Genomic DNA, 11,909 nt, shown 5'->3' on the forward strand with positions numbered 1-11,909 from the left:
AATGTTAAAAGCAAGTTCATCAGCTTCTGTTTCTTGCCTAGGTTACATGAATGGGATCAGGAAACAGATCCAGTTAATTGCCAGCACTTTCGAATCTCTTTCTTAGATTTGAATACCCATCTGATTAAGAATTACTCACTTAAATATTTTATTTTAACTCCTTCCTTAGGACAGAATGTACCTTCCTGGGGGAAATTCTGAATTACAACATACCTGAAGACTTCTACGAAAAAATGTTTTGAAAATGATTCAAAGACAAAGGCTTGCTTGGGCAAATTCTTCCATTTTTTGTTACCAGTATGGGAATTCATAAAAATATCAGGGCTGGTTTTATGTGTGACATTTGTTTCTGTGAAAGAAAAAGCATTTACCGGTATGTTGTCCCTGAATTGTGCCACAAGCAATTGCCAAAGATCAAACAGCAGTATTGGCTGTCCAGTCTTTGCACTTGCAGCACACTAAATTCATTAGCTACCCTTCAAACATAACTGTGTACACATCTCCCACCCCCTAAAAACCCCAGCTATCACAGGGTTTGTCTCCAGGTAGGTCAGCTCTTGGGGTACAATTCTAAGTATACCTAACTTAAGTTCTATTATAACCAATGGGATTTATTTTCAAATGTGCTCCAAGCTGAGGAATCATGACATCACTGCACTGTGGCCAGAGGTGCTGCCAGGTCTGAGGGAGCCCTGGACCAGATGACTTGCATCTCCCTTCCTGTGGCCACTCTGCTTGCCTGAAGGCCCTGATGTCATGGAGGAGAATGGAAAGAACAAAGTAAACCCCTGGCTGGGTGCCACTTATGGTGGAGTGACTCTTGCCATGCTAGGATTTGAGGTTTTTAGATTCACTAAGCAGTGCAGAGAAGAGTGAGTAGGCAGATTGTCCAAAATAAAGGGTGTGTGGCAGGAAGAGATGTAGGAACTAGGAATTCATATGAACACACAAGGGAAACTTCACTGTGAGACTCAGCAAGCCACAGATCCAGAGTTAAAGAGAAGCCACAAGACTCCAAGACATGGATCTAATATGTAATGTCAGCCAGGCTCCCCTTTGCCAGAACATGCCATGTTGCATGTGGCAGCTAAATATTCAATTTAACCATTTTGAGATTAAGGAATTTTAACAAAAGTCCACATGGGAAGGAAGGCTTGTTCAGCCACAGCACACACACAAAAACAGGAAACATCTACAATAAGAAGGTATTTGTCTTCCTACAATGGAACATAAAGATGTGTCATCCAGTTTTCAGACACAAAACAGCTATTTCTAAGTAAACTTACACATTACAGCAGAGGCAGGATTATATTAACGTTTTCATTGCATTTCATGGCCAGTTAAAACTTGCACAAAGGGGGGAAAACAAACAAATGTAACCTATTCAACTCAGTGCAGAGCTCTTAATCAGCAGTCAACTGGAGCTCAGGGGAGGGAAATCAATTTTCAGAAGGCAAAGAGTAACAACTGCAGATTTAATCAAATTGCATTTGCAATTCCGTACTATTCTCAATATTTCTAAAAGCAATGAGCTCAATGGCAAAGAATGAATTTCAATAAATGTCACGTATCTAGTTGCTAAGCTTAATTCTTAAAATTTATAGGTCTGGATCAACTTATCTGAAAGAAAAATGTTTCTGGGGCACTTTATGCTGCTTAAATGGGGTTAATATTCATGTAAAGGATGAACACAGGACGAACACAAAAGTTTGGTGCATATAAGGTGAAACTTTAATGAGGAGAAAGAAAAGACAGTGCAAAGAAGTATAAAGCAACCATAGAAATGTTGGTGGGACTAATATACAATACAGTGGTACCTCGCAAGACGAATGCCTCGCAAGACAAAAAACTCGCTAGACGAAAGGGTTTTTTGTTTTTTGAGCTGCTTCGCAAGACGATTTTCCCTATGGGCTTGCTTCGCAAGACGGAAACGTCTTGCAAGTTTGTTTCCTTTTTCTTAACACCGTTAATACAGTTGCGACTTGACTTCGAGGAGCAACTCATAGAACTTTTTTGAGGTTTTTAAAGCTTTTTGAGGTTTTTGAAGCTTTTCCAAAACTTTCCCGACACCGTGCTTCACAAGACGAAAAAAATCGCAAGACGACAAAACTCGCGGAACGAATTAATTTCGTCTTGCGAGGCACCACTGTATGAAAATTGTGAAAATTAAAAAGAACACTTCTTCACATTTTTTTGTGCTTTGTGAGAGCTAAAATTCAATAAGCATAAACACACAAAACATATTTATATTAATTACAGATTTGCATGGGAAGAACAATTTTCTAAGACTTTCACAGCCAAGGGTACAAGCCAAAGCTGGAAAAACATATTTCACACTCCTAGTTGGTATAACAGCCAAATTTTAGGATGCGAAGTTCCAGGGTCCTGTCTCCTTAGAGGTCACTGGCTAAAATGTTCAATAGGCCCACCAAGTTCAGACTTTCCTTAACATTCCTTAAAGCAGTCTGCTACCAACATATACTGATCCACAGAGAGCAGGAGGATCTTTACTCAAGTGCATAATTCAAAGTCAGCAGAGGTGGAGCGATCTCCTAATCCAGAATCTTGAACACCATAATTTAAATACCAGTAAATATTGTCATTGATAGCAGAGCTGGAAAAAGTATCCATTTGGTAAGTAAAAAAATAGCTTTAATATCCTGAACTAGAAGAAATGATTGCCTTAAAAAAAAATTAGCTCTTTACTCCCTGTCTTATGTCTCATTCTCCACGATCACTCTAACTCAACCTATTGAGTGCCCTCCAAAATGTTTTGGATCAGACAACTGGAAAACAGTAGTTTGGGGAAGACTTCTCTAACTCTTGCATGGGCCACCATTCCATTACATTTCCCTGCTTTGAGTCATTCTTCTATCCATTCTGTTAGATAAGACTGGTAGTTCTTCAGGCATTCATATAACCCCTTTTCTATAGCAAGAATATGCTGAGGAAGTCTCCTGGGAAATCCATGTGGGTGGTGGCAACTTTCCCTGCTACTTGCCCCAAAATAGGGAGAGTACCACCACTATCAATAAGAAACTGCTTGGACACATTCCTATAGATTGTATCCTTAGATCCCATTCATTAGTGCACAGGATACAAGACTGACTTCTGAATAGCACAAACGGTTATTCAAAATACAGGACATCAGCAGGACATTCCACAAAGACCTTTTTGTTGAAGAGGACTTGTGGTAGAAGAACATATATTTACACAGAAGTAATTTGTAACCCTGTGGCCATTTATACAGTACTTTAAAATGTAGATATCAATACCTTAACATCACCTCTCCAGAATACTTTTCATTTCATTAAAACATGAAAAGAAAAAGCTAAGCTTTGACACTGGTGACATACAAATATCATAGTATTATAGACCCTGAGGATCATCTTGTCCAACCTGAATATGAAGCTGTCCCATTCAGGGATCAAACCTGCAACCTTGGAGTTAGTAGCACCACGCTCTAAACAACTGAACTATCATAATACCACTTGCTCCATTCCATACTTTAGCTCACTTTTTTTTTTTTGCGACCACCAGCATAGTCAAATGGACAACCCAATGAAAGAAACCCAGTCCTTCTGTGACTATATCCCACACCCAATTAATTTCATGTGGACCATAGAAATTTGGTCCTACAACAATCATTACCCTATATAACACACTGCCTTCCTGGAGGCAAATAGCTTGACAATTCCAAAGATTTGTTAACACTGAAAGGAACAAGTTAGCACAATGCTCTTTGTTGGGATGACTGTGGAGATTAGATTGTAATGCTGATTTGATTTCCTAAAAGGTATATGAAACAACACACAACAAGGTTAAAGATTCTCATAGTAATGAATGTTCTTGGATTTTCCAAGAGCTCAGAGGAGACCAGATTTGTGCTTAAATTGGTGTGGGGGAGGGGGCGTAAGAGAAAGGTCACTTAATTATTCTTGTCTTTAAAGTGTCATCTACACAACATTTCCCTTGGGTGAAGAAATTGATTTTAAAAGCGTTTCTGCTAACATGCTTGTGTCAGCTGTTATGTATGAATTATAAATACTTTTAAAATAATTGCCAATGGAAGGGGGGGGGGACTAGTGCTGTTTAGGAGAAAGATCCAGACACAATGGAAAGCCTCACTTTGAATGAGAGGTTATTCTTATTTGCAGATATGAAGACACACTACATATAGTTGACACAATACTACAATTTTTGTTTTCTTGTTAAAACCAAAGTGGTCCCACAACGTGCAAATTAATATATACATAGCTTATTTCACAGAAATGAAGGGTGACCAAATACCTGTCACAGTGCCAATTATAAAGCAAGAGCTATTTCCCATGGTACACTGGAGCCAAACAGAAGGTTTTAAGGCAGAAGTAGGGAATCTTTGGCCCTCCAGATGTTGCTGAACTGCAACTCCCATCAGCCCAAGCAAGTATGGTCAGCGGTCAGCTGTAGTTCAGAAACATCTGGGTTTAAAGAGTGAAGCATTATAACTTTGAAATGTGCCCAGAAGAAGCCAATAGGAATCCTGTGCAGCACTTGTAAGATAACTGTGGTTCTCCCAATTCAAAAACATGGAGATCCATATGCAGTACAAGCTGCAACTTCTGAATACAGTGGTACCTCGGGTTAAGAACTTAATTCATTCTGAAGGTCTGTTCTTAACCTGAAACTGTTCTTAACCTGAGGTACCACTTTAGCTAATGGGGCCTCCCGCTGCCACCACGCCGCTGCCCAATTTCTGTTCTCATCCTGAAGCAAAGTTCTTAACCCGAGGTACTATTTCTGTGTTAGTGGAGTCTGTAACCTGAAGCATCTGTAACCCAAGATACCACTGTACTTTCCAAGGGAAGCCTTACATCAGGCACCCCCAAACTTGCCCCTCCAGATGTTTTTGGACTACAACTCCCATCATCCCTAGATAACAGGACCAGTGGTCAGGGATGATGGGAATTGTAGTCCCAAAACATATGGAGGGCCGAGTTTGGGGGTGTATGCCTTACATGAACATTAAAGTTATCAAGTAGAGCATGGATTATGGTTGCCAAATCTTGAGGTAGAAACACTAGTTAGAGCCAGGTGAACCTGGTCAAAATGCCCACCTAAAGATAGCATTAAAGGGAGATTGTGCTTATGGAACCAAATCTTCAGGGATCAGCAAATTTCATTGTGTCTGGGCCATTCACCTCTGAAAGGCAGGTGAGTGCCTGGATTCAGTTTGTCATTCGCATCCACTAGTGCCAGAATGAAATCAATTACAAAAGGCATGAACTGTGTTCTGACTCTTGTCTCTATTTACAGTAGAAACAAGATGACACACAAGACTGTTGCAGATATGAATTATGTACAGTGGAAATCAATAACAGGAGGTTCTGAGGCAAACCCAACCTCCTTGTCAAGTACAATTGGCCCCTCATGTTGCCAACCCAGAGAGTTATATAGAGAGATTACCATGGCTTGGGAATGAGTGGGAACTGGGTCTGCCACCCTCCCGATTGCTCAAATGCACCCTCCTTTAAAACTAGTCACATTGGACAAATAACCCAGATAAGTAATTAGGCTCTCGTTGACTAGTCTAAAAGAAGCTAGCATTTGAACCCAAGCCGGTAGATAAACAGCAAAAACTCGCTACTGGCCTCCATAATGTTCCTTCTCAAAGTTGGAAAGAGAACAATAGGAGCATAACTGCACATCTTGGAACTTTAAGGCCAAAAGATGCAACTCAACAAGTCTTCTGGCAGTCTGTCAGATTTATGGAAACAACTGCGATGAAATGCAGTTGTCAGTTGAATTTAATGCAATGTTAGATACAACACCTCTCCTAATTTTCTCTTTGACAAAGAGTTGTGTCATCCTCTTGCCAAAGGCATACTATAAAAACGATCATGGGACACTAAGAGAACAATCCTAGGCAAGTGTACTTGCAAATAAGTTTTGCTATGCTAAATGGGGCATCGTTCCTAGTAAGCAAGAATTGCAGGCTTCATGAGCCTGATCTCATGGGGTTTACAGTTTTCCAACCTGCTCTTCTGCTAGTACATTATTCTCATACATAGCTACAAAGCCATCTCACCCCTGTCACCCCCAACATGTCCTTCCCCCAAATCCTCACCAGCGATGGCAGTAATCAGCCCACCAAGGTACAAATGAATGCTGTGCTATACTCATAGATAAAGATTAAATGGTAGATAATTTTACAAGAGTGGAATCAGAAGCAATTTTAAATGTGATTTTTTTTTAAAAAAAAAAAGCATGGTGAGATATAAAGGAATCCCACATCCCTCAAGCTCTACAGGTGACATTAACCATGAACAAGGTGCTTTTAATTCTCCCATATGATCCAGTATTAGCAGTCCATTGTAAGGAATTGCAGATTGTTTAGCACAGTGCATTCTTTGCTCTGTTGTCTTGCTGAATGCCTGCTGAGCAGAGAGCCAACTACTTGTTGAACATTCAGGCCACCAAGTCCTTACATAGATCTGCACTAAGTGGTGACTAGAATACAATTTACACTGCATGGTGACAATGCAGTCAATGATCTCTGATCTATTTAAAACAAACATCAGTGTCGTAACAGTAAATACATAGTATTTTCAAAGGTTCAAAAGAGCTATATTATTGCCAGCATGTTTTTACATTATTAAATTTGTAATACAGTGGTACCTCAGGTTAAGTACTTAATTCGTTCCGGAGGTCTGTTCTTAACCTGAAACTGTTCTTAACCTGAAGTACCACTTTAGCTAATGGGGCCTGCTGCTGCTGCTGCTGCTGCTGCGCCGCCGGAGCCCGATTTCTGTTCTTATCCTGAAGCAAAGTTCTTAACCTGAAGCACTATTTCTGAGTTAGCGGAGTGTATGTAACCTGAAGCGTATGTACGGTAACCCGAGGTACCACTGTAGTGTTAAAAGAAATATAGGCCAACACTTTTTTTTTTAATGCCACCACATTTCATGCTGTGTAGGATGGAATAGCTCAAAAGAAGGGTGAAGATGAAGAGTGGTTTAGCTAAGGCTGCTCCATTTTTGTTTTGATGTATGCCCACTCATGCTGCAACATGACTTTGCTCCATCTACAGTGCATGTAGCAATATCAAAAGATTCCCCATCTTTCTGCACCAAGACTAGTTATGATAGCATCAGAAGGGGTTGCTGCCCAAAATGGGCATGAGTGCCGCCCCGGGGCACCTGAGCAGCTAGCTATGCTGCTGCATTTGGAGGGCTCCAGTTTGGGAACCCCTCTGGTCCAGGGTGGCTAACTATGAATCCCCAAGTCTGTCACAAGATCCAGGGCAAGCTATCTCTTTCTTATCTGGAGGGGTTAATTCAAGACACTATCTGTGACCCATTCTACTGGAGCCATTAATGTAATCCTCATCAGCAAAGTTTACACCACAAAAACAAACTTCAGTACTAAATTTGTAGAAAACACACTTCTACACCAGAAGTACAGCTCTGTACTATCAAGGATGGAGACCCTGGGGCACTCCTGATGTTGCTGGACTGGTCAGGAATGAGATGATGGGAGCTTGAGTCCAACAACATATTGAGAGTCATAGCTTCCTCATCCCTTTCTTAGCTTCTCTTGCAAAATTACTCAAAATATGTCACCCTATCAGTTTACTAGAACGAGGAGAGGCCAGGCAACCACTTGCACACACCTGCTGAAGCATGTTATACATAAACCATGCATACCATCCACCTTCACATACTAGGATCACAGAGCATCAACTCAAGTCACATGACGCACAAGCAGTGTGCAATATCCAGATTCATTACAAACAGCTGTACGCAAAAAATTCGGTCACTTCTAAACTTTGAATTGAGCAGTATTTTGTGTTCCCACCTGCCCCCACTATCCCCAGATGTATAGTTCTAACACATTTATTAGCACTGATTGGAAGCACTGATTTAAACAGAACTTAACTCCCCCCTCCCAAAAAAGTATTAAGGGTCTAAAGTATTTGACTATGCAATTACTATTATTTCCTTGATCTCTTTTGATTAGTACAGATTATAAACCCAAGTCTTACTCTTTAAAAATGTCTTTGTAACACTACTCTACTAGCCAACGTAGTATAGCATCTTTAATTTAAGGCTGCAGCTCTAAGGACACTTTCCTGATACTATTGAACTCAATGGGGCTTACTTCTGAGTGGTAATGTATAGGCTTGCACTGTAAGTTATTAATGGATCACTTCACGTTTACACCAGAGGGATATATCCCTTTAGATGTTGCTGGACTACAACTGCTATAAACCCCAACCATTGAGACCTTAGGGCGAGTAATGGATGAATAAATAAATAAATAAATAATATTGGTCATGCTGGCTGGGGCTGATTAGAGTTGCATTTCAACAACATCTGGAACCCAATGATGAATTCCAGCAGCATGCTTTAATATGTGATGTAAATGACATAGTCTTGGCTAATATTGTCTTTTTGGACCATAAAAACAAGTGTTCACGCACACATTGCAACATGTATTATAACAAGAAGCCCACCCTCAAAAGAATGGAATAGGGTCCACAAGAGAACGGGATGGAATGCATTCATATAGTATTTCTTGCCACGCCATTGCCTGTGTCCCAAGTTTCTTTGCATAAGTATTTTGGGTCATCACTTAAAAAGTAACTTTGATTAAGATAGTTTGGAAATGCAAAAATGATGGCTGCAAGCCACATCTCAGACAACATACTATTCCAAAATAGACCCACAGGATTTATTTATTTATTTTTTGTTATCTGCACTTTTTGATTCAGAGTCCCATGGGCAGGTCTTGCTTCCTCAAAATTATAACAGTCAAACTGGATCCCATTAAGCCTCCCAGTGCAAATACCAAAAATGGGGGTGGGGTGGGGTGGGGGAAAGGAATAAAGCCCTTCGAAGAAAGGGTGGTTTATTTGTTTTCAAACCAATCCACTGCTGGCATTATACCTACCACCATCCCACCTGCCTGCGTCCTTACTTACTTGCAACCAGTCCAGGAGTTTGGCACCACCCAACAAACTTCCTCCTCCTTAGCCACAGAATTGCCCTTGTAGAAGTCAGCAACAGGGAGGATGGGGACAAGATTAGACCCAAAGATTTTGAAGGGACTACAAGGTCGACCTTGCAATGCAGGAATCTTTTTGCCCAACTTGGGGCTCGAACCCACAACCTGGAGATTAACAGCCTCATGCTCAACCAACTGATTCTGGCTCCACTAGCTATTGGGCTTGCCCTACCAGGCTCAACCAACCACCACCGCTGGCCACATTCACAGCAGGACAGCCCGCCTACCACCAGTTACAAGTTCAGGGTGAAGTGAGGAACTTCGGTAGTTAGGCGGGCTGTGAACAGATGCACTATCCACCTGTAGTTAGGCTGAATAAATCGCTCCCTCCGGGCAAGGCTGCCGGAACAGGCGTGCAGGGAAGCGAGCCTCTCCTTCACCTTGCCTCGAGGACTCTCCCTGCGCTTCCTTATCCAGCGGCTCTGCTCTGAGTCAGATTGCGGGTGGCTCAAAAACTTCTTTGTAAGCAAGCCGCGTTGCAAGCTGCCTCCTCCAGGCACTTCGCTGCTTTCTGCCCCCCCTCCTCTTTAAGGAACGAGTCACCCCTGAATCATCCAGGATCTCCTTTCAATCACCTCGCAGCGAGGAAAGGTTTTGGCTTACTCTCGGTTCCTTCCAGTGAGCTCAGCAATTCTTCCCACCCACCCACTCTCTCTCTAGAAAGCGCAGATTCCCTTGCGCTCCAGCCCAACTAGGAATCAAATCACCGCACCAGACCCGAATAGATCTCAGGCCGTCCTGAGCGAAGCCCAAGATCCAAGCAACAGGGATAGCATCGATTTTAAGAAATAGGTGCCTGTTGGAAGCTCTTCCCCCCTAAATCCCATACGCCTGGGGGGCTAAACCATGAATCCCTTGCGAGGAGGCAAATGCAAGTCCCACGGGTGCATACCGGGTCATTCTGGGGAGGAAAACCCCTACCTGCATATCACGTGGCGCTTCTGACCATCTCAAATGCACCCGAGCTGGCTGCCAGAGGAATCACCGCCTAGGGACCTTTGCCCCCCTCCCCATAAGATATTTGAGGGGGGCAGGCCCCCCAAAGCTGATAGGCATTGCCATTCAAATAGTGTGTGTGCTCCGCACCATGTGATCGATAATGTGGGGCGGGGCTCCCCCCCCCGATTTTTTTTATTCAAGTTGGCACTCCTGCTGGCTTCCTCGGCGAAGAGGCAAAGCACCTTGCACATGCTTGAAAGCCTTCTCATCTCTTTCCCTGCACATGCTCTCGGAATGAGCTCTGGCACCGCGCGCAGGTCTGGGGGGCTGAGCCCTGCCAAGTCCAGGCTGATCTCCAAGAGCAGCGGCAGCCAAAGAAACATTCCAGCTACTCATTTCCTCGACGATTATGATCAAGCAGCCACTCGCCAGCCACCGCTTACTCCGGATCAGCGATCGCTACGAGGAAGTGCAATCGCCTTAAATCGCGCCGCCGTCACAACTCGAATCCGCTGGAATGCCTCCCCGGCTGATCCTATATATACCCTCTTTTACTTACCTGAGAATCAGCCTCGTGATAAAGTTAAACGGGATTTCCTCCCGAGTAAGAGATGCGTGGGGCTGAGCTGCAAAACGAGGCGCCAAGCAAGCCTCCCCCCTGAAATGTCACATCCTTTGCGGCGGGGAGGAGAGAGGCTGGAAAACTCCTCAATCCGGATCAGGGGTGCCAACTTGAATAAAATGTTGAGGGGGGGGGGGAGGTGAGCCCCGCCCCACATAATCGATCACATGATCTAGTGCACGCGCATCATTGGAATGGCGATGCCTATCAACTTTGGGGGGAGGCGCCCCCTCAAATATTTTAGGGGGGGGAGAGACCTCGACCCCTAGGAGTTGGCTCCTAGGATCCAGATTCATGGCGGGGGTGGGGGCAAGGAAAGGCCGTCCGCATCTGCGCCAACCTCTCAGGACTTTCCCAGGCGCCCAGACTGAACCATATCAATAACGCCCTGGTCCGAAATCAATCCCCGATTGGAGCGAGAGAGGATCGAACCTGCTGCCCAAAGCGCGCTCAAAACACAACGCTCACGACGGAGCGGGACCTGCTCCTGAAGAAAAGGCGTCCAGGGTCGGGCTGTGCCACGCTCCGAAGCAAGTGTCCCCGCTCCGACGCAGCCGCCCTTCTCCCCCCTTCCCCTTCCCCGCTGCAACCTGCGGGGCTCTCCTGTAGTTTTGGCCGTACCTTGCTCGCGGAAGGCGGGGAGGGCGCAGCTGTTCCGCCGCCGGCGAGTTGCCTCACATCTGGATGCCGCCACCGACGGTCCCACCGAGCGCACCAGCAGCCGCCCCGCCAAGCGTCCCTTTTCCTTTCTCTTCCCTGAGCCACCTGGAGGGAAATGAGAGGGCGGCGACGCCGCCGGCGCTGCCTCCAAGTCAACCTCTGGCGCTCGCCGACGGGGCTCGCCCGAGCCTCCCTCTCTCGCTCGCTCTGGTGGCGGCTCCCAGCGGCAAATCCGCGCCGCCACTGCCTCTCGCAACCCCTCCCTTCCCGCGCGATACTCCTGACCTGCCGCTGACTCACCAGTGGAGCCGGAGCGGGGCGGGCGCTCGCTGCCACAGAAAGGCAAAGCGCGCCTCGCTGGCTCAGTAGCGACTACGCTACAACGTGTGGCGAGTTCTTTCTCTTGGCGCGCGGAGAGGCCTCGGCGGAGCAGCTCGACGCGCCTCAGGGCCCGTTCCCGCCAATTCCGCCCCGCTCCTTCACCTCAGCCCTCCCAAGCACACCAGCCACCCACCCACCGCCAGGCCTCAGGTGGTTTCCTCCCCGAGCCTTTCCTTCTCAAGCCAGGAGAGGAAAGAGGGCTTCGGGAGGAAACGCGGGGCTTCCAGGGCCCGCCGAGGGGAAGGACGAAAGCAGTTTCCCA

At 45.0% G+C, this 11,909-nt stretch overlaps 1 protein-coding gene across 1 annotated transcript in view; it reads right to left on the bottom strand.

Annotated features, from left to right (window-relative positions):
• The window catches only part of MET (MET proto-oncogene, receptor tyrosine kinase), a 94,409-nt gene extending 83,049 nt beyond the window's left edge, over positions 1 to 11,360 (bottom strand). Inside the window, exon 1 of the mRNA XM_028746295.2 lies at positions 11,228 to 11,360. The gene's annotated coding sequence lies outside the window, so the exon portion shown is untranslated. The remainder of the gene's footprint in view (positions 1 to 11,227) is intronic.
• Positions 11,361 to 11,909: the final 549 nt, after the last annotated feature.

Source organism: Podarcis muralis, chromosome 10 (assembly GCF_964188315.1).
Source record: "Podarcis muralis chromosome 10, rPodMur119.hap1.1, whole genome shotgun sequence".
In the NCBI taxonomy this organism is placed as follows: domain Eukaryota; kingdom Metazoa; phylum Chordata; class Lepidosauria; order Squamata; family Lacertidae; genus Podarcis; species Podarcis muralis.